This window comes from Papio anubis, chromosome 9 (genome assembly GCF_008728515.1).
Source record: "Papio anubis isolate 15944 chromosome 9, Panubis1.0, whole genome shotgun sequence".
Classification (NCBI taxonomy): domain Eukaryota; kingdom Metazoa; phylum Chordata; class Mammalia; order Primates; family Cercopithecidae; genus Papio; species Papio anubis.
The window spans coordinates 3772525-3794831 of NC_044984.1; the positions used below are offsets into that span (position 1 = coordinate 3772525).

Consider the following 22307-nt stretch of genomic DNA (forward strand, 5'->3'; position numbering starts at 1 on the left):
TGGAAGGCTGAGGCAGGAGAATCTCTTGAACCTGGGAGGTGTAGGTAGGTAGCAGTGAACCAAGATCATGCCATTGCACTCCAGCCTGGGCAACAAGAACAAAAAAAAAAAAAAGAAAGAAAGAAACAAAGAAAGAGAAGAGTAGAGAAAGAAAGGAAAAAAGAAATCATATCCTTGACAAACTATCTCCTTCCCCACAGAAAAACGAAACCTGGCTGAAGGTAGGAGGTGTCTCTCTGGCCAATGTCTCTCATCTCCTTCCCCCTGACCTCCTGACCCCATTCATGCCTTCAGAAGGGCATGGCCCTGTGGAGGGGGTGTGTTCCTGTGCCTCAGGGCCCTGCGCTGTAAATGCTTTCCAGCCTGGGCTGTATTTCTACGTGCAGCTCAAATCTTACCTCCTCTCTAAAGTCATGAGAAATATATCTTACTTACTTGCCTATAAACACTAACATCATTGGTTATTTTTTATATCATCCCCTGTTATGAGCTAAATTATGTCCCCCCAACAATTCATATGTTGAAGCCCTAGCCTCCAATGTGATGGTATTTGGAGATAAGGCTTTTAGGAGGTGATTAGGTTTAGATGAGGTCATGAGGGTGGGGTTCTCATGATGGGATTAGTGCCCTTATAAGAAGAGACACCAGAGAGCTCTCTCTCTCTCTCTTGCTCTCTCTCTCCCCCCCTACCCATCTCTCTCTCCTCCCTCTCCCCTGCCCTTCTCCCTCCGCCCTCCCTCTCCCTTCTTCCTCTCCCATTCTCTCCCTCTCCCTGCCATGTGAGGACACAAAAAGAAAGTGGCTTTCTGCAAGCCAAGGAGAGAACCTCTACCCACCAAACTGACACCATGATCTTAGACGTCCAGCCTCTAGAACTGTGAGAAAATAAATTTTGGTTGTCCAAGCCACCCAGTCTGTGTTATTTTGAAAAAACACATCCCCTCAAAGGGACTGTGCATGCCTGCTGCATGGACCACCCCTCTCTTCTTAGACCAGACACGCTGCAGGGGCCTTTGCTGGCACATCAGGGACTCAGCACACATAGAAGCTAATTAGGTGAGAGACTCTGCCTCTGCCTCCTAGGGAATTTCAGTCCAAGACAAGCACAAGTTATGAAGGACCAACAAGGGGAGGAGTACATCTCAACAAGTTGGTTGAGAAGGACCAACAAGGGGAGGAGTACACCCTTAGCATGGAACTCAACCACAAGCTCTCAAAAGAGGTAACGCCACCATGACCCATGGGGTCACGTGTGCATGGACCACGTGCTTCCTCACATCCCTTAATTCACCTGACACGGATCAACAGGTAACTCCTGTATTCCCACTTCAATGAAGAGAAAAGAAACTCAGGTTTAGAGGGCTAATCCCAAAGACACATGACTGGTTAGAGTCACAACTCAGGCTCTGCACTAAGCATTCAGAGATGGCAGGCTGTGGAATGGTTGAGGACTTGGCCCTAGAGCCAGACTGCCTGGATTCAAATCCCAGCTCAGCCTCTTATCAGCTGTGTGACCTTGGAAAAGTTACTCAGCCTCTCGCGACCTTGGCTTCCTCATCTATAAAATGGGGAGAATGATAACAGTGCCTATTTCCTAAATCTGTTATAAAGATGAGTTCATTTATGCCAAACTCTCAGCCATGCCTGGTGTATTTCTGTGCATCAACCTTGAGGTGCAGTGGAAAGAAGGTCCCTGGAGTTCCATGTTTGGTCAAAGTGGGGCTGCAGGAAGTTGGCCTCCCTCCCGCATCCGCACCAATCCAACCCTCTATCCCAGCAGGTGAAGGTATGTGGTTATGTGCAGTGGACAATGTGGCAAAGCTCCATCCATTTACCAAGAGAACTCTAGCAGACTGCAAATCCCAGAGCTCAATGCTGAGCAATCTCTAAAGTAAATAAAGTGAAAATAAACCAATCTCCCAGGTAATAGGAGATTTTCCTCTTGTCTGCACTGGTAATTGGGTCATTGTAGCCAACCTCCCACGTCCCCTGGTGCTGCTGTGAGTTAAAAAGGGAGTAAAGGAAGCTGTCTTTACTTCACAGAAATACAAGTGAAGGTTCTGGGAGGAGGGCAGCCACACCCACTGGTTCCAGCTTGTCCTGGTGCACCTGTCGCATGTGTGCTACGTCTCAACCTTCTCACCTTTCCTCTAACTAAGCCCAGAAGGGCACAGTGTTCCACAGGCTCAGGGGTACACCACAAGCACAGGGCTGGGTGTCAAGCCTATCCAATCTCACCGCTGGAATTTGCTTGGGTAAAACGCCGTTTCCACTTTCCCACAAGTTCTCAGGCCCAGCCTCACATTTGTCCACCCCCAGGCAGAGCAGCTCTATTGTGTGAATGAGGGAGCTTCAGCACAGATGGGGTGCAGACAGATGCCCTTGGAATCTGAACCACAGGGGAAGCTTGCCTGCTCCTACCTCCCTGCATCTTCTAGAAACACGTGGAGCATCACCCAGAGTCAGACTCCACCCACCATAGAGCCTGCTGCCCTATAAATGCCTCCCTTGGCCAGCCCTATCCAGGATATGTCAACAGACAAGGAAAGAAAGTGTCTTGCTGGCATTCTGAGAAAGCCAGGGCTGGGAGCCAAAACACACTGACGAGGGGCATGCACTGTCTCCTGAAGAATCTATCACAAAAGAAAATTCTATAGCCCTCAAGCTGGAAGAGGCCCTGGAGATAACTTTGTCATCACAGGGTGGCACCCTCTAGTTGCCCCAGGCAGATGAGGTCCTAGAGGAACCCGTCCCTAACACTGAACTTCAGGAGGTCCTTCCTGTATCTAACTCAGCCTTCAGTGAAAGGGCAGAGCAGTTACAAGGCAAGGATGACTGAGAACTCCAAGACCTGAGGCCAAGACTCAGCACTGTGTCCAAGGTGTGGAGCCTGTAGAGGACAAACCCGACTGAAGGTTGTCCTCCCCCTCACCTCAGCCTGACCGCAAACTTGTTTATGTCATCCGGATGACATCATGCTAACTTGACCAGTTAGAGCAGCTGTGAGGGGAAACAGACCCCAAAGGTCCCTCTGCTGAGTCCTGTGAGGGGAAGGGAGTGTCTTCGTGTGGATGCTGTTGGTGAGTAGAGAGCCAGTGGAGCATGACGCTTATGGTGCAGGCTCTGAAACAGCCAAGCTGCCTGAGTTCAAATCCTGCCTCAACTGTGTACTGGCTATGTGACCGTAGACATGATACTGTGCCTCTCTCTTCCTCAGTTAACTTCTGTATAAAATGGGCACGATGGCAGTGCCTAGCCAATTGGGTTGCAGTGAGGCTTCCACAAGGGAATACACGGACAGCCCTTGGGCTGTGCTTGGCACTTTCTGTGCATTGCTGTTGTGAAGGTGACCAGTTTGCCTGGGACATCCTGGCTATGCTTGTGGTCCCAGCATTGCTATGAATATTCCCCCTTTTACTCCCGGCAGTGCCCGAGGTTGGATGATGTATTATAAGAGTGACTCCCTTTGGCTTCTTCATGTCCACCTGGTTATCTCCTTGCTTCATGCTGCCTCTGAGTACTGGGGAGCCAGGTTCCCAAAATACAGGTCCCCAAGTAGGCTCTGCCCATGCCACTGACGTGTCTGCTGCACAAACTCAGCTTTTCCTCTTTTCCTTTTTCTCTGCACTTTGTCTCTCCTCCTTCCTCGATCCTTACAGCCATCCTCCCCTTTCCTGCTTCCCTGTCCATGCCTTAGGATTCTGGTGGTGCACACAGGTACCGTCTGGCTTTATTGGGACTTCCCCCTGACCCTGTACTTGGATGGAACCCTTTACAGCTCTAACTAAACTGTACCTTATCAAATTTCTCTCAGAGGAAAGGAAGCAATTTGAAAAGGCAAAGAAATGATCAACAGATGGATGAGTGGAACAATGTACTGGTTTTTGTTGTTGCTGTTTCTTTGTGTGTGTGTGTGTGTGTGTGTGTGTGTGTTGTGTTGGTAGGAACGAAAAGTGTACCAGTTTGAAATGGTCCGTTGACCTGTCTATAACACTGTCCCCTGGGCTTTAAAAAAAAAATTTTTTTATTATTATTATTATTTTGAGATGGAGTCTTGCTCTTGTCACTCAGGCTGGAGTGCAATGGCACGATCTCAGCTCACTGCAACTTCCGCCTCCCGCGTTCAACCAATTCTCCTGCCTTGGTCTCCTGAATAGCTGGGCTTACAGGTACCTGCCACCATGCCCAGCTGATTTTTGTATTTTTAGTAGAAATGAGGTTTCACCATGTTGGCCAGGCTGGTCTTGAACTTCTGACCTCTGGTGATCCACCCAGCCTCGGCCTCCAAAGTGCTGGGAGTACAGGTGTGAGCCACCACGCCCGGCCCCCAGGGCTATTTTATAGGAAACCCTGGAGGCTCCTCTGCAAGACAGCAGCCTCCCTGTGTGTCAGTGGAGAAAGCAAAACCTCTGGAGCCCAAGCGCCTGGGCCCATTTCTGCCACTCACTAACAGCTGACAAAGGACCATGATTTCGCAAAGACTCAGTTTCTCCATCCGTAATATAGGGCAGACTTGCCTCTAGAACACCGTGATTCTATGACATTGTAAAAGGCCCTGGACCTGCTCTTAGGATCCTGAATTCTGCAATATTCTGCAATATTGGCAATTGCATCTTTTAGCTCTTCTCTAGGGGAACATACCAGGGAACCAGGGTCTTGGAAAATATAAAATCTGAACTAATTCTCACCTAAAGTATCATGGCAAGTGCCTGAGTCCTCTGTGCATTGCAACAGAATAGACATTATTTTGTGTGGAAGAAAAGCAAGAGTGATGTGAACTCAGTGGGTGATTAGCCAGTCCCTGAGGAATCCCTCACTAGCTCTCCTCCAGCCTAACTTCTCTCAGCTGCATTGCCAGTACCCAGGCAGCTTGCAGGTTCAACCCTCCTTCCCCACAACAGGTTCAGCAAATTATTGCGACAAGGAGCCCCAAGGCAGAATGGATGGCTACTGTGGCCACTGCCGCAGTGCTGGGCCCTGCCTTCTGCAGGCTCACCACAGGCTGACACATCTCCAATCACTCCCCACACCTGGGATTCCATCTCCATCAGTGGCATTACCAACCACTCCAACTCTGGAACCCAAATCGCCATCATCTTGGTCTCTTCTGCTCTAGTCCCTGACATTTATTCAGTTACCAGATTGCATCTACTCCATTGTTCTCTGGGTTAAAATCCCCATCCCACCACTTATTTGCTATATGACCTTGGATAAACCACTTAACCTCTCTCTCAGTTTCCTCCTCTACAATATGGAACGATCATAGCAATCTCCTCATGAGGCTGTCAGGAGGAATAAATGAGATTAAACATGAAAATCTCCTACCACAGGCCCCGGCACATAGCAGATGACTTTTCCCCCACCCCCAAGACTTTTAGCCCCTTCCTGTCCATTCCCACTAGCCCTGTTCAACCCCTCATGGTCACTGCAACGGGCTTCTTCCCAGGTTCTGTTCCCAAAGCTTCCTCCACTGCAGGACATCCCATACCCAGCTGCAGATGACATGTTCTTCTGAACCCAGCTCCAGAAGCACCACTTCCCTTCTTAGAAACCATCCAAACATCCCTAGGCTTAATAACGAGGCGAACACTCCAAGCCTCTGCCATCTCTCCCAGGCAGCACTCCTTACCGGATTGTCCACCACATTCTTCCTCGCTCCTCAGGTACATCCCACCTTCACGGCTTTGCTCAGCCGTCCTTCCCCAAGATGCCCAGACCCAGACTCCTGTTCAAGGCCTGGCCTCAGTGCCACCTCCAGGACGCCCTCTGCGAGTCACTCCTTCCAGAAGTAACCTCCTTCCTCCAGACTCCCTCTACATGCTTTACAGTATAGAACCGAGAGGTGACAGGACCTCCTCGGAAGCCATATATGAAGCCCCTCACTTATCACTCAAAAACTATGCATAAAGTTGCTCTTATGGACAAATACTATCCCATAGGTTGTGCATGTTAATTTCACCTGAAAGGGGGCATGAACCCTGGACCCTCCAACAAAAATGCTGATTCCACGTGGAGCAAGCTGCCCTGACTTCATATCCCTATGCCCATATCCTTGATAAAAAGACTCTTCGGTACATGCTGTTTTCTTCCAGAGACAAGGAACTCACCACCTCACGAGTTAGGTTCTTCCTCCTGACCTCTGACCACCCTGGGGACTCCCACGGATTGACCCTTTCTGTCCTCTAGAGTCACACGGAAGGAATTCCTTTGAGACTCCTGGTGTCCTCCACAGAGCCAAACAGGGCAAGTTCCCAAACACACCTTGTAAGCAGATGAATGAACTCAGAGGGCTTTCCCACGTGGCAGGGCACATTCACTGCATCCAGGGCATGCATGGGTGCACAGACACACACACACACACATCACAAGCACTCACGGATGCGTGTACACACACACACACCACGAGCACGCACGGGCGCGTGTACACACACACACACACACACACACACACACACGGGCAGAGTCAGCACAGGGCCGCTGAGCCACACAGCCAGACCAGCACACGCTGGGGCCAGGGCGGAAGCCAAGCCTCAGCAGCCGCCCACTTCCTGACCTCCTTCCTTTGCTCTGGGAGGTTCTCTCTCTCTGTGTCTTTCTGTCTGTCTCGGTTCTTTGTTTCTACACATGGCAAGAGTTGTGGGTGCTGCCTGCGTGGCCAGGGCTCCTAGTAGCATTGACCTGCAAGGTAGGAGTTTTGGTTCTTAGGCCTGAGACCTTGGTCAAGTCACTCTACCCTTCTGAGCCTCAGTTTCCTCATCTGTGAAATGAAGAGGCTGGATGAGGCTGGAGGGTTCCTAAGGTCCCTTCCTGACCAAAACCCTAGGGCTTCTCGGCTCCCCTCCAGTCCCGTTACCGAGTGACAGCGAGGGGAGCAAGGGCCAGGCCAGGCCTGGGGGTGGCAGGGGAGCCAGCTGTTCCCACCCAAGGGCACACAGCCTCCAGCCAGGCCCTCTGCGAACTCCATGCGCTGCACACACGCGCTCACACTTCGCAGCCGGAGAAGCAGGCAGGAAGCGCCGCGCCCCGGGTGCCCACCCTCAACCCTCAACCTTCCTCCACGTTACCTTGAGCGTGTACGCTTCCCGCGGACCTGCCCGCGCGCCCGCTCGGCTCCCAGCTGTCAAGCAGCCGCCTGCCCCGCCGCCCGCTCCGCCCGACTCTTTCCGCCCGGATCCGCGCGGCTGGACCAGTCCCCCAGCGGAGCTCAAGGGGAAGCGGCGCCCCCTGGGCGCCCTCCTGGACGTGCGCGCGCCGAGCGGCGGGTCCGGGCCGGCAGGCGCGACCTGAGACTGCCAGGGAGTGGCGAGGGCGGGGCCCCTGCCGATTTAGCCTGCCTGACTGGTCGGGCTTCCCCGGCCCCTCTGCCCCCTAGGCCCCCTAGGCTCCTTGCCCCGATTCAGGTTCCCAAGGAGGGGCATCAGTCTGGCCCTTGCTGACTCACTGGAGAGGTGGTGTCTAGGAATGCACCCCGAAAACCCGCCAACGGCCTGGCGTCACTCCAGCTGTTATCTCTGGGAACAGAAACTAAAAGGGGATCTTATTCTTTATACTTTTCTGAACCTTCTGTCTATTCTACTGTGGGCATGAATCGTTAAAAAACAAAACAAAACACCAAAAACCCAAAGCCCAATACCTATTTGTTAATAAAGCACTAAGTAAATCTTCAAAGGCCTCCCAAGGTGTTCAGGCCGCGGGATAACCCCTCAGCCTAGTGCACAAGGCAAGGCCCACCCTGCCCACTGTGGCCACAACCTAATTTTCCAGCCTCACCCTCTCTCCCTCACACACACACAACACTTGCTCTGGACACACTGGCTGTTGCCAAACACCAGCTGTTCTTCACGGCTGCTGGGAGTTCTTGCTTTTTGCCTGGAGCACCCTCCCCTTTCATCTCTGCCTGTTGAAATCCTACTCATCCATCCAGGCCCCTCTGAAATGTCACCTTTTTTGGAGAACCCTTCCCCAGACACTGCCCCTGCAGAGTGCCCCAGTTCTTTCTGGTAAGCCCATGGTTCTAGTGCTGGTTTATGTAGCATCCCCCTCTCACACACACTAAGCCCTCTTCCAAGGTGGAGAGAAACAAATGAGCACTTACTGAGCAGCTGTTATAAATTGCTCTGTGGAGTCCTTTCTTCTCCTTGCAGCCCAGCCAACCACTAGCCCACAACCTCCCTCCACCCCACCAGAGTTTCAGAAGGCTGTCAGGGTTCTGAGGCCTGCCCTCTGGTGTGTCCCCACTGTGTGCCTTGGCTTTTCCAGCTCTGTCCTGGGTAGGCTTCCCTGTATCAGCCTCCAAGTTCTGCAAGCCGGTGGCTTGCCCTTCTCTCAGCCCTATGTGAGGAAAGAAGGACCTTTCATTATCAGAATCGAAGTGGAAGGGACCTCAGAGATTATCCAACGCAAAGCCTGCCCACCCATTTTACAGAGGAGAAAACTGTGACCAGAGAAATAAAGTCAGAGGCATCGGAGGTACCTACCATTGTTATTGTTGTTTTTAATACTGTTAATACTTGCAGGTTTAGATCGCCTTTCACTTCCAAAGCAATGTGTTGTCACTCATTTGCCCCTCACAGTCTCAGAGGTATTATAGTGGTTAGTGCACAGACTCTGGAGGCCAAAGCCCTGGGTTCAAATCTCAGTGCTCCAACTTGCCAGCTACATCCTTGGCAAGTTACTGGAACTTTCTCCACATTTCTCAGTACAATGTGGATAGTAACAGCTCCTGCATCATGGGGTGTTCTATGAATCGAAATAAATGTGTATCTTTAAAGGGCTTAGAATAGTAGCAGGTGCATTAAAAATGTCAAATGTATTTGCTCTTATCAAATTTTTGTTATTGTTAATTGTATCACTTTGCAGTTGGAATAACAGAGGCTCAGAAAGGCTGAGACTCATCCAAAAAATTGCTGCTTTGGGGATGGTTTCTCACCAAACTCCATGCAGTCGTCTTTGTCTCTGACACCGTTCTGCTTCCTGTACCCTTATGTCTGAGTCTAACCACCTATTTAATAGGGAAGAAAAGCAACTGTCCTTTAGCCCACCTCAGAACACGTAGACATTTCATGGTACATACACTAACCACATCTTCTGGTTTCTATGGGGATGTCTCTGATTTGCTGGCATTTTCTTTAACAGAACACCACACCTCACGGTGTCCTTCAGAATCACAGAGCCATCACATTAATTGCTGCAAGTTGAGCTTGTACATTTGTGCCTCTTTTACTCTTGGTGCATGGCAGAAAAGCGACGGGGAAAAGATGGTTCTTCCCATGTATGGATGTAGGAAACTGAGGCACAGTTGATATTCACTGATTGGCCCCAGGCTATGGAGCTAGCCTGGACCGTGGGAAGGATGAGGATCTCTACTTCCTCTTTCCCCATGGCTACACTGCTTTCCTGATTCAGTGTTGCAGGAGAAACCCAAACTCATTTATTCAGTGAGGATTTATTGAGCACTCTCTAGGTGATGAATAAGACCTAGGCAAGGCCAGCTTCCTGGGCATGTGACCTATGAACTCACATAGGCCAGAGGTCCCCAACCTTTTTGGAACCAGGAACCTGTTTCATGGAAGACAATTTTTCCATGGACCGGGGATGGGAGTAGGGGGTGAGAATGGTTTCAGGATGAAACTGTTCCACCTCAGATCATCAGGCATTAGTTAGATTCTCATAAGGAGTGTGCAAACGAGATCCCTCATATGCACAGTTCACAATAGGGTTCACAGACCAGTACCCCATTACCGGTTCGTGGCCTAGGGGTTGGCGACCCTTGACATAGGCCACTCACTTAGAAGGGCTTCATACATAGTTTAATGCTCTCCTGTCACCTGCTTGAAATTCTTAATTTTTGAACAAGGGGCCATATAAATTGTATTTTACACTGGACCCTTCAAGTTGTACAGCTGGTCTGGACCGAGGCTCTTTCCTAGGAGCTCTCTGTCACAGGAAATCAGCCAGGGAATTGACAATTGCAGTTCAGTACGATGTTGGCTGTGACAGAGACAGGGTGGCCGTGAAAGAAGGACAGGACGTTGGCCAGTGTTGAGCTCACTTGGGTCATGCTCCCCAGCTGTGCAGCCTTCCCAGCCGCCAGTGACTTACCACTGTGCTCCTTGCTGGGAGAATAGCCTTGGTTTAGCACCAGGGCCTGCAGCCTCAGACAGCAGCTGCAAACCCTGCCACCCTAGGAGGCCACCGCTAAGTCATGTCAACACCAGGAAATGTGTGCCACTGGGGCCCTAAGCTGTTATGTCCTCCAACCCATACTCCCTGATCACCAGACTGCCAGTAGACTCTAGTTTCCTCTGCCTGCCCAGACCCAGTCAACTTCCAGAAAAGGGCACATAAAGTCATCCACAGTGAAAAGCAATTGGCAGACAAAAACCTAATGGGCTATTCATCCAAAGGACACTTGGGTTTTATTAGAGGTATTCTGGTGTCCTCCTGGCCTGCATTCTGACATGTAAGAAGCATCTAAGTCATGATAGTTGAGTGAACATACAAAAGGTAAATACATACGGCAAAGCCTGGATTGGAATTGGCAGTTTGAAGGTCATTGGCCCAAGAACAGGGTATTTTTTGGTTGTGTTCTGTTTTCTTTTTCTTTCTCTCTCTCTTTTTTTTTTTTTTTTTTTGGATGAGTTGCTGGAAGCCCTAACACAATGGTTTGGGAATAAATGGAAGTGAGGAATGGAGAAGCAAGGAGGTACCACTCTCAAGGAGGCTGGCAGTAGAGGGGACAAATAGTGTGAGAGAGGAACAGAAGAACCAAGCAGGAGACTGGAAGAGGTTTATAGACGAGGTTGAGAATCTGATGAAGAGAGAAAGAATGAAGAGTGAGGAAGGGTCAATGGCCCTGGTATAAGAAGAGGCAGGAAGGACTGGTGAGCACAAGGGCTGAGGAGGAGCCCGTAAGTCTCAGAAGCAGGGGGAAGAGGTAAAGATGAGTGAGGATGGCAGCAAGGCGGTGGGAGGAAAATAGATGCAGAGCTCCCAGATCATGGTCCCTGTTTCCTCTATGAACCAAGAAAATAGGTAATGGCTGGAGGGTCTGGGCTGACCGGTGGAGTAAGTAACATTTAGATGCTTGTGCTGTGAGTTGCTGCCTCCTCTGGGGTGGGGCAGGGAAGAGCCAGTGTCAGGGGTGAGTGGAGTAGAAAATTGACTTGAAGGGCACAGGGACACTTCCAAGGAAGCGAGGTACCCTCTTCCAGAGTCACCTTGATGCTCTGTCACATCCTTTCTCCTAGCATCTGTAACTTCTTTGTTTTTTCTTATTCACTTGCTGCTTTCAACTCTAACTTAAGCCCAGTTCCTATTATTGGCCCCCTTAGAGGAACAGTGAAAACATTCATTGTTCTAATACAGAAATCCCTCTGCTGTTCCTTCTTCCTTATTATGAATGGCAACAGTTACAGAGCTTCCAACAGGTGGAGGCCAAAAACCAAACAGACTTTTCAATGTTGACTCTCTCGGGCTGCATACAGAATGGCAGCTCTGCCCCACCGCCCCGAGCCTCGCCAACAAAGGCCAAATCAAACAGCGGCCTGGAACAGAGGGCTAGCAAGTGCTACAGAGCCAGCAAACACCAGAGGGAAATCACCCTGGATCCATATCTTCCATCCTTTGCCTCTGTGAGCATGTTTGGGGAGGAGACATCTATGAGATTGCAGGAGCCAATTCAGGCTACATGCTTATAGCTGCAATGGAAAAATTAGGCTAGAATTCAGGGCCTCCCTGAGGATATTTCTGAAAATCATGTACTTCCTTTAAGGGATTTACAAATCTGGAGTCCTTCCAAAACAGGACAAGTAAGACATGAGCAGGAAGTTTCTACTCTCCATCCAGCAGCCAAGAATAGACTTCGTCATTCAGATGGGGCCACAGAGGTACAGACCTGAGAGAGCTGGAAGTCATACAGCCAATCGCATGTATTACCGATGAGGTAACTATGGCTCAGGGTGACTTGACCTATAAGCCACAAGCTTGTGGGTGATCACCCTGGGCCCTGAATGGAGGATTTCATTCCATCCCCCTGCCCCACAAGTGGCCTCTGAGAGACAGCGTACCTGATGCCACCTTATGTGGGATATTGTTTTTGCTGTCACAAATTTCTGAATCCCCTATTTGTGGAATAGAGAAATCAAAGCCACCAGATATTCAAGGGTATCCACTAAAGAAGCCACATTGTTACTTCAGCTAAAAATAACTTAAAGGCCTAACAGTAAATTATCATTTAATCATCTGGGAATGATGAAATTAATGTTTCGTATCTACTATTTTACAGTTATAAATTGCTTAGAAAGTATAGATATTTTTCCCACATAATTCTGCTTTCCCATGAGTGCACATGCATACACACAAGACCCAACCACAGAATCTTGACCATGAATATAATAAATAAGGAAATAACAAATGTAGTCAGGTGAAGGAGGGGGTTCTGTTAGCACAAGAATGTTCTAGGCCTAGTGTTTGGTGGAGCCAACCAGCTCCTACAAGCCAGTGAAAACTAAGGAAAGTGCCTGGCAGTTTCATTATGGAGTGCTTTCCAATAACCTAATTCCTTCACCATCAAACGTTGGTCAGGGAACATCACCATTTTTAGAAAGATGCTTTGTTTTGATAAAACAACCCTTCTGTATTAGTCTGTTCTCATGCTGCTGATAAAGACTTACCTGAGACTGGGTAATTTATAAAGGAAAAGAGATTTAGTGGACTCACAGTTCCATGTGGCCGGGGAGGCCTCACGATCATGGCGGAAGGCAAAAGGCACGTCTTATATGGTGGCAGATGAGAGAGAGCTTGGGCAGGGAAACTGCCCTTTATCAAACCATCAAATCTTGTGAGATGTATTCACTATCATGAGAACAGCACAGGAAATACCTGCCCCCATGATTCAATTACCTTCCACCAGGTGCCTCCCATGACACATGGGAATTGTGGGAGCTACAATTCAATATGAGATTTGAGTGGGGTCACAGTCAAACCGTATCACCTTCTAAGCTTATGTCTCACTACTTACCCAAAAATAGGCTGTAAAGAGCCCAGCATTTGCTTTCTAGCAACTGCTGTTGTCATACTACCATTGCTTTCCCTGCCTGCAGGGCCCTCCATGCATCTCTGTTTAAAGTCTAAAGCCGGATCCAGCTCTCATGCTGCCTTCTGCAGAAAGACACCTCTGGTGTTTCTCAGCCAGAGGAGCCTCCCCACCTCTCGACTCCTGGCCACTTCTCTTAAAAACATGACCAATGATGCCAAAAGTCTAATTTATGTGTAGAGTTGGTGTTGTAGAGTAGAAGGGGATTGAGAGGTAGAGACTAAGTAACTACTTAGCTTTGAACATGTCAGGAAGTTTCTCTGTTCTTCAGCTTCCTAATCTGTAAAATGTAGTTAGGGACAGGACCTACCTGATGAGGTTGTTGCGAGAAGTAAATGAAATAATTCAGCCGGGCGCAGTGGCTCACGCCTGTAATCCCAGCACTTTGGGAGGCCAAGACGGGCAGATCACGAGGTCAGGAGATCGAGACCATCCTGGCTAACACGGTGAAACCCTGTCTCTACTAAAAATACAAAAATTAGCCGGGCGAGGTGGCGGGCGCCTGTGGTCCCAGCTACACGGGAGGGTGAGGAGGGAGAATGGCGTAAACCCGGGGGGCAGAGCTTGCAGTGAGTGGAGATTGCGCCACTGCACTCCAGCCTGGGCGACAGAGCGAGACTCCGTCTCAAAAAAAAAAAAAAAAAGAAATAATTCATGTAAAAAGCAACTAGTACAGTGCCTGGTACATAGTCAAGGCTTACAATGTCAGGAAAGAAAAATGGAAGGGAGGGAGGGAGGAGAGGAAGAGGGAAAAGCAAAGCAAAGAGAATGAGACCAGGCTGGCCAACACAGTGACACCCCATCTCTACAAAAAGTTATAAATTAAAAAAAAATATTAGCCAGGCACGGTGGCTGGTATGGTTTGGATTTGTGTCCCTGCCCACATCTCATGTCGACTTGTAATCCCTAATGTTGGAGGAGGGGCCTGGTGGAAGGTGACTGGATCATGGGGGAGGATTTTCCCCCTTGCTGTTCTCGTGATAGTGAGTGAGTTCTCGCAAGATCTGGTTGTTTAAAAGTTGATATGGTTTGGTTGTGTCCCCACTCAAATCTCAACTTGAACTGTATCTCCCAGAATTCCCACATGTTGTGGGAGGCACCCGGGGGAGGTAGTTGAATCATGAGGGCCAGTGTTTCCCGTGCTATTATCATGATAGTAAGTCTCACAAGATCTGATGGGTTTATCAGGGGTTTCTGCTTTTGCTTCTCTCTCATTTTCTCCTGCCACACCATGTAAGAAGTGCCTTTCACCTCCCACCATGATTCTGAGGCCTCCCTAGCCACGTGGAACTGTAACTCCAATTAAACCTCTTTCTTTTCCCAGTCTCAGGTATGTCTTATCAGCAGCATGAAAATGGACGAATAAAACAGTGTATAGCACTTCCCTTTTTGACAGAATCTTCATCTAACAGTGACTCCAAAGACCATGGATAGGATGTGCCTATTCCACCTTCACCTTGTGTCATGATTGTAAATTTCCTGAGGTCTCCCCAGCCATGCTTCCTGGAACCATGAGCCAACTTAATATCTCTTGGAAGATTCTTTATAAATTACCCAGTCTCAACGGTAGCTTCTTTATCAACCACGTGAGAACTGAGATCTACATACAGTGGCACACAGCCTGTGGTGCAGCTGAGTCCAGATTGGAAAGCTTCACTGCACTCCTCAACTCCTAGGCAACAAAGCAAGACCCTGTCTCTGAAAAGACACCACAAAAACCTGATGTCCAGAGAAGAACTTCTGGCATAAGAGTGTGAAGAGGTCGATAATCTATTTCCTCAAAAAGCAACTATAGTCCCCACTCAAAACTGTCAAAAAGTCCCCACTTAAAACTGTCAAAAACAACCATTTCATTTCTCAAAAATGACTACAGGCATGCAACAAACTGAAAAGTGCTTATATTCATGAAAACTACCAAACTTAACAGCAAGCTCAGCATGAATCTGTGGTGATCTGTACGGATCCCTGCACCCCTGCCCTGCCACCAGAGTTCTGTTATTTGATAGTTCAATGAGGGCAAGCCAGATCTTACAAATTAGCATTTTTTTGACTGCCAGAGGGGGCTCACTTGATTTTAAGCAGTATTATTTAAGTGATGATCTCAGAGGCAACTGATCAGAAAGGACCAGAAGCTCTTCTGGCCTGAAATTGCAGAGCAAGCAATGAGCTAGTGACTAGCTGGGTACTTAACAGGGAGTTCCAGGAGGTGAGGAAGATATGGGGGGATGAGTAAACTCTCCCCATATTATGAGTTAAACAAAGATCATATGCATATGCTGCAGAGATGGGAGCATCCTAAGCCACCCACACATTCCTGGCCAATGGAGTCTTCCCCGTGTACAGTGGAGATGCAAGGGATCGGGGAAAAGAGAAGCCTGGGCAGACTTGGGGGGAAAATGCCTGAAATTTTGATGCACTCTCTGGCTTACTCACAAATCTGCCAGCAGAAAGTAGAAATCTTACTGGCTCAAGATATTTGAGCATAACCCCTGACCAATCTTTGGCTGAGCACTCATCTAGGCAGACACATGGGCAACTCTAGGAAGCCAGGCTTAAGAATAAGAAACAAGGCCGGGTGTGGTGGCTCACGCCTATAATCCCAGCACCTTGGGAGGCCAAGGCAGGTGGATCATGAGGTCAGGAGATCGAGACCATTCTGGCTTACACGGTGAAACCCCGCCTCTACTAAAAATACAAAAAAAAAAAAAAAAAAAAAAAAATTAGCGGGGTGTGGTGGCATGCGCTTGTAGTCCCAGCTACTAGGGAGGCTGAGGCAGGAGAATTGCTTGAACCTGAGAGGCGGAGGTTGCAGTGAGCTGAGATCGCACCACTGCATTCCAGCCTGGGCAACAGAACAAGACTCTGTCTCAAACAAACAAACAAACAAAAAAACAAAAAAAAAACAAATAAGAAACAAGAAAAACAGCAGCAGACACATTCGTGGATATACACTGCAGAAGAGGCAAGCTTCACAGATTTATCCCAGACAAGTTATTAAATAAACATACAAAATGGTAACAATAACAACACTCAAATTAAAATTAAAATCCAAAGTTGCTACAATATACTATGTAAGATATCCAGTTTTCAACAAAAAAAATTATAAGGCAGGCAAAGCAACACAAAGGTATGACCATATTCGGGGGGGAAAAAAAAGGAGTGAATTGAAATTGTCTCTGAATGTCCCTGGATGTTGGGTCTAGCAGACGGTTTTTAAAGCAGTTATTAGAAATATGTTCAAGGAACTACAGGAAACCATGTTTAAAATTTTAAGGAAAGAATGACAACAATAAATAAACAAACAATATCAACAAAAGAAATTACACGAATGAATCGATTCTAAAACAATGGATGTCACAAGGCAGTGAAATGACATATTCGAAATGGTGAAAAATATCTGTCAACAAATTATTTACATCCATCCAAACTATCCTTCACAAATGAAAGCAAAGACATTGCCAGGTAACCAAAGACTGAGAGAATGTTTTGCTAGCAAATGTACCTCAGGATAAATACTAAAGGAAGCCCTTTAGGCTGAAAGAAAGTAACACCATAAGATACTCAAGTCCACAATAAGAAAGGAAGCAGTTCAGAAATTATAAATATGTGGGTAAATATAAAAGACTCCATAAATATATTTTTTTCCAATTTTTTTCTCTTAACTTCTTTAAAAGACATAAAATTGTATAAAGCAAAACTTATAACACTATTGTTGGGTATATAACACCCATAGAAATTGATATGATAATGATGGAACAAAGGAGGGTAGAGAAAAGAAAGAAATATTGCAGCAATATTTTTAGAATTAATTTAGTATTATTCTGAATTAGACTGCAAGAAGTTGAGATGCACATTGAAATTCCTAAAACACCTGAGAATATAACTCAAAAATACAGCAGAAAAATCAACAGAGCAATTAAAATGTTACACGAAAAATATTCATTGAACACGCAAGATGGAAGTAAAAGAGGGGCAAAGGAACAATATCAAAAAGACATGAGAAAAATAGAAAACACACAGAAAAATAACAAATATAAATCCATACCAATAATCATACAAAATATAAATGGACTACATGCCCTACTCAAAAGGAACAGGTTTTCAGACTGCATAAAAAAGAACAAGACCAAATTTTTGTATGTTTGTATATGCTGTCAACAAGAAACATAGCTTAGCTTCAAAGAAACAAAGAAAATTAAATGTAAAAGGATGGAGGACTTCCAGTTTCAGCTATGACATGGGAAGAGCTTAGAAGTTATCACTCCCATTCTTACAAGATAAAAGCTGAACAAATGGAAAATAAATAACTTTTCTTACTTCCATCAGAAAATCGACATCGCAAGGCAAAGAAGCATCCTGAAATCTACAGAGACAAGTGAATACAGAGAGCCACAGCCTAGGCCAGCTCTTGTAACGCAGAAGCCACAACAGCCATAAACTGACAGAAAGACTTAACTAATAATTCTGATGGATTGCTGGGGATCGAGGATGGATTTGCTCAAGTGAGTAATTAATTCCTGGAGATGCAGTGTTAGTGTGCTTCCCCCACTACACTTTCATGGATTTTACCTTCAGGAGCCCCACTAGATTCTCACAGTGAAGATCCAACAAAAAAATCCCTTATGTTTCAGGCAGGCGTGAGGGGAAAAGCAGCCATTTAAAATATGCCAAAGCATTCTCCATTTCAAGGGCCTGCTCTCCAAGGGAACCAGCTTTACCAGAGCCTTACCTACCTGAAGAAAGGAAAATTAGCCAATTTCAGCTCCTTCTAGCCTTCCTGCCTCACTTGAAGGAAGGGAAAAACAAAACGAAACAAAACGCTTCTGAAGGTTGTAGCCTGGAGACTCAAGCCTACTAAAGGACTGAGATTTCATCATAAAATTATAGATCATTTCACCTCACCAACACCTTATGTATTAGGGTTCTCTAGAGGCAAAGGACTAATGGGATAAACGCATATATGAAAGGGAGTTTATGAAGGAGTATTGACTCTCAAGATCACAAGGTGAAGTCCCACAGTAAACTGTCTGGAAGCCCAGGAGCAAGGAAGCCAGTCTGAATCCCAAAACCTCAAGTAGAGAAGCCGAGGGTGCAGTCTTCAGTTTGTGGCTGAAGGCCCGAGAACCCCTGGCAGACCACTGGTGTAGGTCCAAGAGTCCAAAAACTGAAGAATTTAGAGTCCCATGTTCCAAGGCAGGAAGCATCCGGCACGGGAGAAAGATGGAGGCCAGAAGACTTAGCTAGTCTAGTGCTTACACATTCCTCTGCCTGCTTTTATCCTAGCCACGCTGGCAGCTGACTCGATGGTAACTACCCAGACTGAGGGTGGGTCTGCCTCTCCTAGACCACTGACTCAAATGTTAATCTCCTTTGGCAACACCCTCACAGACGCACCCAGGAACAATACTTTTCATCCTTCAGTCCAATCACATTGACACTAGGTATTAACCATCACACCTTATTATATCAACAGAGCTCTAGTAGAACAGATTACAGCTGAAAAACCTGAAAAACACAAGTTCTGTTTAAGAAAGGGTTCTCGCCCGGGCGCGGTGGCTCACGCCTATAATCCCAGCACTTTGGGAGGCTGAGGCAGACGGATCATGAGGTCAGGAGATCGAGACCATCCTGGCTAACACGGTGAAACCCCGTCTCTACTAAAAATACAAAACATTAGCCGGGCGTGGTGGCAGGTACCTGTAGTCCCAGCTACTCAGGAGGCTGAGGCAGGAGAATGGTGTGAACCCGGGAGGCAGAGCTTGAAGTGAGCCGAGATCACACCACTGCACTCCAGCCTGGGCGACAGAGCGAGACTCTGACTCAAAAAAAAAAAAAAAAAAAAGAAGGGGTTCTTATGGGAACTCAATGACAACAGGACAGAGGGAGAAAAGCAAGGATGCTGGAGGTAACTAAGCTCTCTGGCACCTATAGCTATAGTAAACACTAAACACAGCCCAGCTTGTAGTCAGATTAACATAAAACCTCACACAAAGGCCTCTTATTTTAGTTTCTACTACCCGATACACCATGTCTGCTTTCAACAGAAGATTACAAAGCATGCTAAAAGGCAAGAAAAAACCACCTGAGGAGACAAGCATTAGAACCAGACTCACATATAGCACAGACTGTGGAATTATCAGGTAAGAAAGTTAAAAATAATTATGATTGGCCGGGCGCGGTGGCTCAAGCCTGTAATCCCAGCACTTTGGGAGGCCGAGACAGGCAGACCACGAGGTCAGGAGATCAAGACCATCCTGGCTAACACGGTGAAACCGCGTCTCTACTAAAAAATACAAAAAATTAGCCAGGTGTGGTGGCGAGTGCCTGTAGTCCCAGCTACTCGGGAGGCTGAGGCAAGAGAATGGCGTGAACCCGGGAGGTGGAGCTTGCAGTGAGCTGAGATCGCGCCACTGCACTCCAGCCTGGGCGACAGAGCGAGACTCCGTCTCAAAAATAATAATTATTATTATTATTATGATTAATATATTAAGGGCCATAATAGAAAAAGTAGACAATATGTAAGAGCAGATGGATAATGTGAGCAGAGAGGTGGAAATTCTAAGAAATAAAGTGCTAGAAATCAAATATACTGTAGAATAAATAATGTCTTTGACAGGCTCATCAGTAGACTGGAAACAGCTGAGGAAAAGAGTCAGTGAGGCTGAAGATGTGCCAGTAGAAACTTCCCAAACTGAAATGCAAAGAGGAAAAAAAAAGAAAAAAGACAAAACAGAATATCCAAGAACTGTGGGGTGGCCACAAAAGGTAAAACATATGTGTAATGGGAATATCAAAAGGAAAAGAAAGAGGGAAAGGAGCAGGAGAAACTTCAGTAACAAAGGCTGAGAATTTTCCAAAATTAATAATAGAAACCAAACTTCAGGAAGCTCAGAGAACACCCATCAGGATAAAATTTTAAAATCTACAACTAGGCATATCATATTCAAACTTCAGAAAACCAAAGACCAAGAAAATCCTGAAAGAAGCCATGAGGGATGGGGGTGAGGGGAGGACATTGCACCTATAGAGGAACAGAGATAAAAATTACAGTGAACTTTGTATTAGTCTGGGTTCTCCAGGGAAACAGAACCAATAGAATACACACACACGCACACACACACACCCCACATCTCTCTCTCTCTCACACTCTCTCTTTCACACACAGACACATACACACACTACACACACATATCTCTCTCTCGCTCTTTCTCTTTCACACACACACACACCACATCTCTCTCTCTCTCTCTCTCTCATGCACACACACACACATCACATCTCTCTTTACACAAACACACACATATGTGTGTATGGGTGGGGAGAGAGAGGGGGGAAGGATAAGGAATTAGCTCATGCAGCTATGGAGGCTGAGAAGTCCCAAGTCTGCAATCAGCAAGCTGTAGACCCAGGAGTGCTCATGGTATACTTGCAGCCTGAATCTGAAGAACTGAGAACCAGGAGAGCCAACAGCATAACTTCTCATCTGAGTCCAAGTTTGAAGGCAGTAGAAGAAAAATGTCCCAACTCTAAGACAGTTAGGCAGAGAGAGGGAATTCTCTTACTCCAACTCTTTGTTCTATTTAGGCCTTCAACGGATTGGATGAAGTCCACCCATACTGGGGAGGGCAATCTGCTTTACTCAGTCTACCAATTCAGATGTTATCCTCATCAGAAGCACTCTCACAGACACACTCAGAACAATGTCTAACAAAATTTATGAACACCCTGTGGCCCAGTCAACATTTCAAATTAACCGTCACAGACTTCTCCTCAGAGAGTTAAGTGAAACATTTGAAGTGTTGAAAGGAAAAACCTCTAACCTAGATTTCTATACTCAGCAAAATTACCCTTTAACAGTGAAGGCACAATAAACAAAACAAACAAAAACAAAAACTAAGAAAACTCTGACAAACAAAAACAGAAAAATCATCAGTAGATCTGCCCTACGAGAAATGTTAAAAGAAATTCTTTAGAGAGAAAGAAATATGATAGGAAGAGTATTGAAGAAAGAATAATTAAAATAAAATACAATCCTTTACTTTTCTTATTCTTAATTGATGTAATGAATAATAACTTGTTCAAAGAAATAATAGTAACAATGTATTAGGTAATTATAACATACAGATAAACAAGCGACAGCAATACAATAAGGAACGAGGGAGAAATTAAGAACATATAATTATAGATAAATATTTGAAAGTGGACTTAGATTAGTTATAAACACATTATACACACTAGGGCAACCACTCAATATTTTTAAAAATGTAATTGATATGCAGAGAGGAAAGAAAATGGAATCATATAAAATGCTCAATAAAAATCAGAGAAGGTGGGAAAAGAGGGGAAATTTGAAAAGGAAACAAAGAATAAGTACAAAAAACAGAAGATAGTTGTAAGTGTGATAGATAGTAATCCAACTATATCAAAAATCACTTTAAATGTGTGTTCTAGTCCAGGAAACCTAGGAAGCCAGGCTTAAGAATAAGAAACAAGGCCGGGTGTGGTGGCTCACGCCTGTAATCCCAGCACTTTGGGAGGCCGAGGCGGGAGGATGGGCGAAGGTTGGGAGTTCGATACCAGCCTGACCAACAAGGATAAACCTCGTCTCTACTAAAAATACAAAATTAGCTGGGCGTAGTGGCCCATGGCGCATGCCTGTAATCCCAGCTACTCGGGAGGCTGAGGCAGGAGAATCACTTGAGCCCAGGAGGCGGAGGTTGCAGTGAGCCAAGATCACGCCATTGCACTCCAGCCTGGGCAATAAGAGCAAAACTCTGTCTCAAAAAAAAAAAAAAAAGAAAGTGTGGTCTAAGTAAACAAAAGACAGAGATTGTCACAATGGATTTAAAAAACATGACCAGGCCGGGCGCGGTGGCTCAAGCCTGTAATCCCAGCACTTTGGGAGGCCGAGACAGGCGGATCACGAGGTCAGGAGATCAAGACCATCCTGGCTAACATGGTGAAACCCCATCTCTACTAAAAATATGAAAAAAAAATAGCCGGGCGAGGTGGCGGGCGCCTGTAGTCCCAGCTACTCGGGAGGCTGAGGCAGGAGAATGGCGTAAACCCGGGAGGCGGAGCTTGCAGTGAGCCGAGACCGGCCACTACACTCCAGCTTGGGCGACAGAGCGAGATTACGTCTCAAAAAAAAAAAAAAAAAAAACAAGACCGAACTAAATGCTGTTTATAAGAAACTCACTTTAAATATAAA

General features: G+C 46.6%; 1 protein-coding gene across 6 annotated transcripts in view; it reads right to left on the reverse strand.

The window, feature by feature from the left end:
* Positions 1–22307, reverse strand: part of CRACR2A (calcium release activated channel regulator 2A) — a 154946-nt gene that overhangs the window by 126621 nt on the left and 6018 nt on the right. For 4 of the 6 annotated variants that reach the window (XR_004175970.1, XR_002515490.2, XM_021921900.2 and 1 more), the window contains exon 1: positions 7065–7174. The exons of 1 other annotated variant lie outside the window; for it this stretch is intronic. The gene's annotated coding sequence lies outside the window, so the exon portion shown is untranslated. Of the gene's footprint in view, positions 1–6261; positions 6622–7064; positions 7175–22307 lie in introns of those variants that run through there. One more of the 6 variants, XM_021921898.2, reaches the window with a different exon arrangement.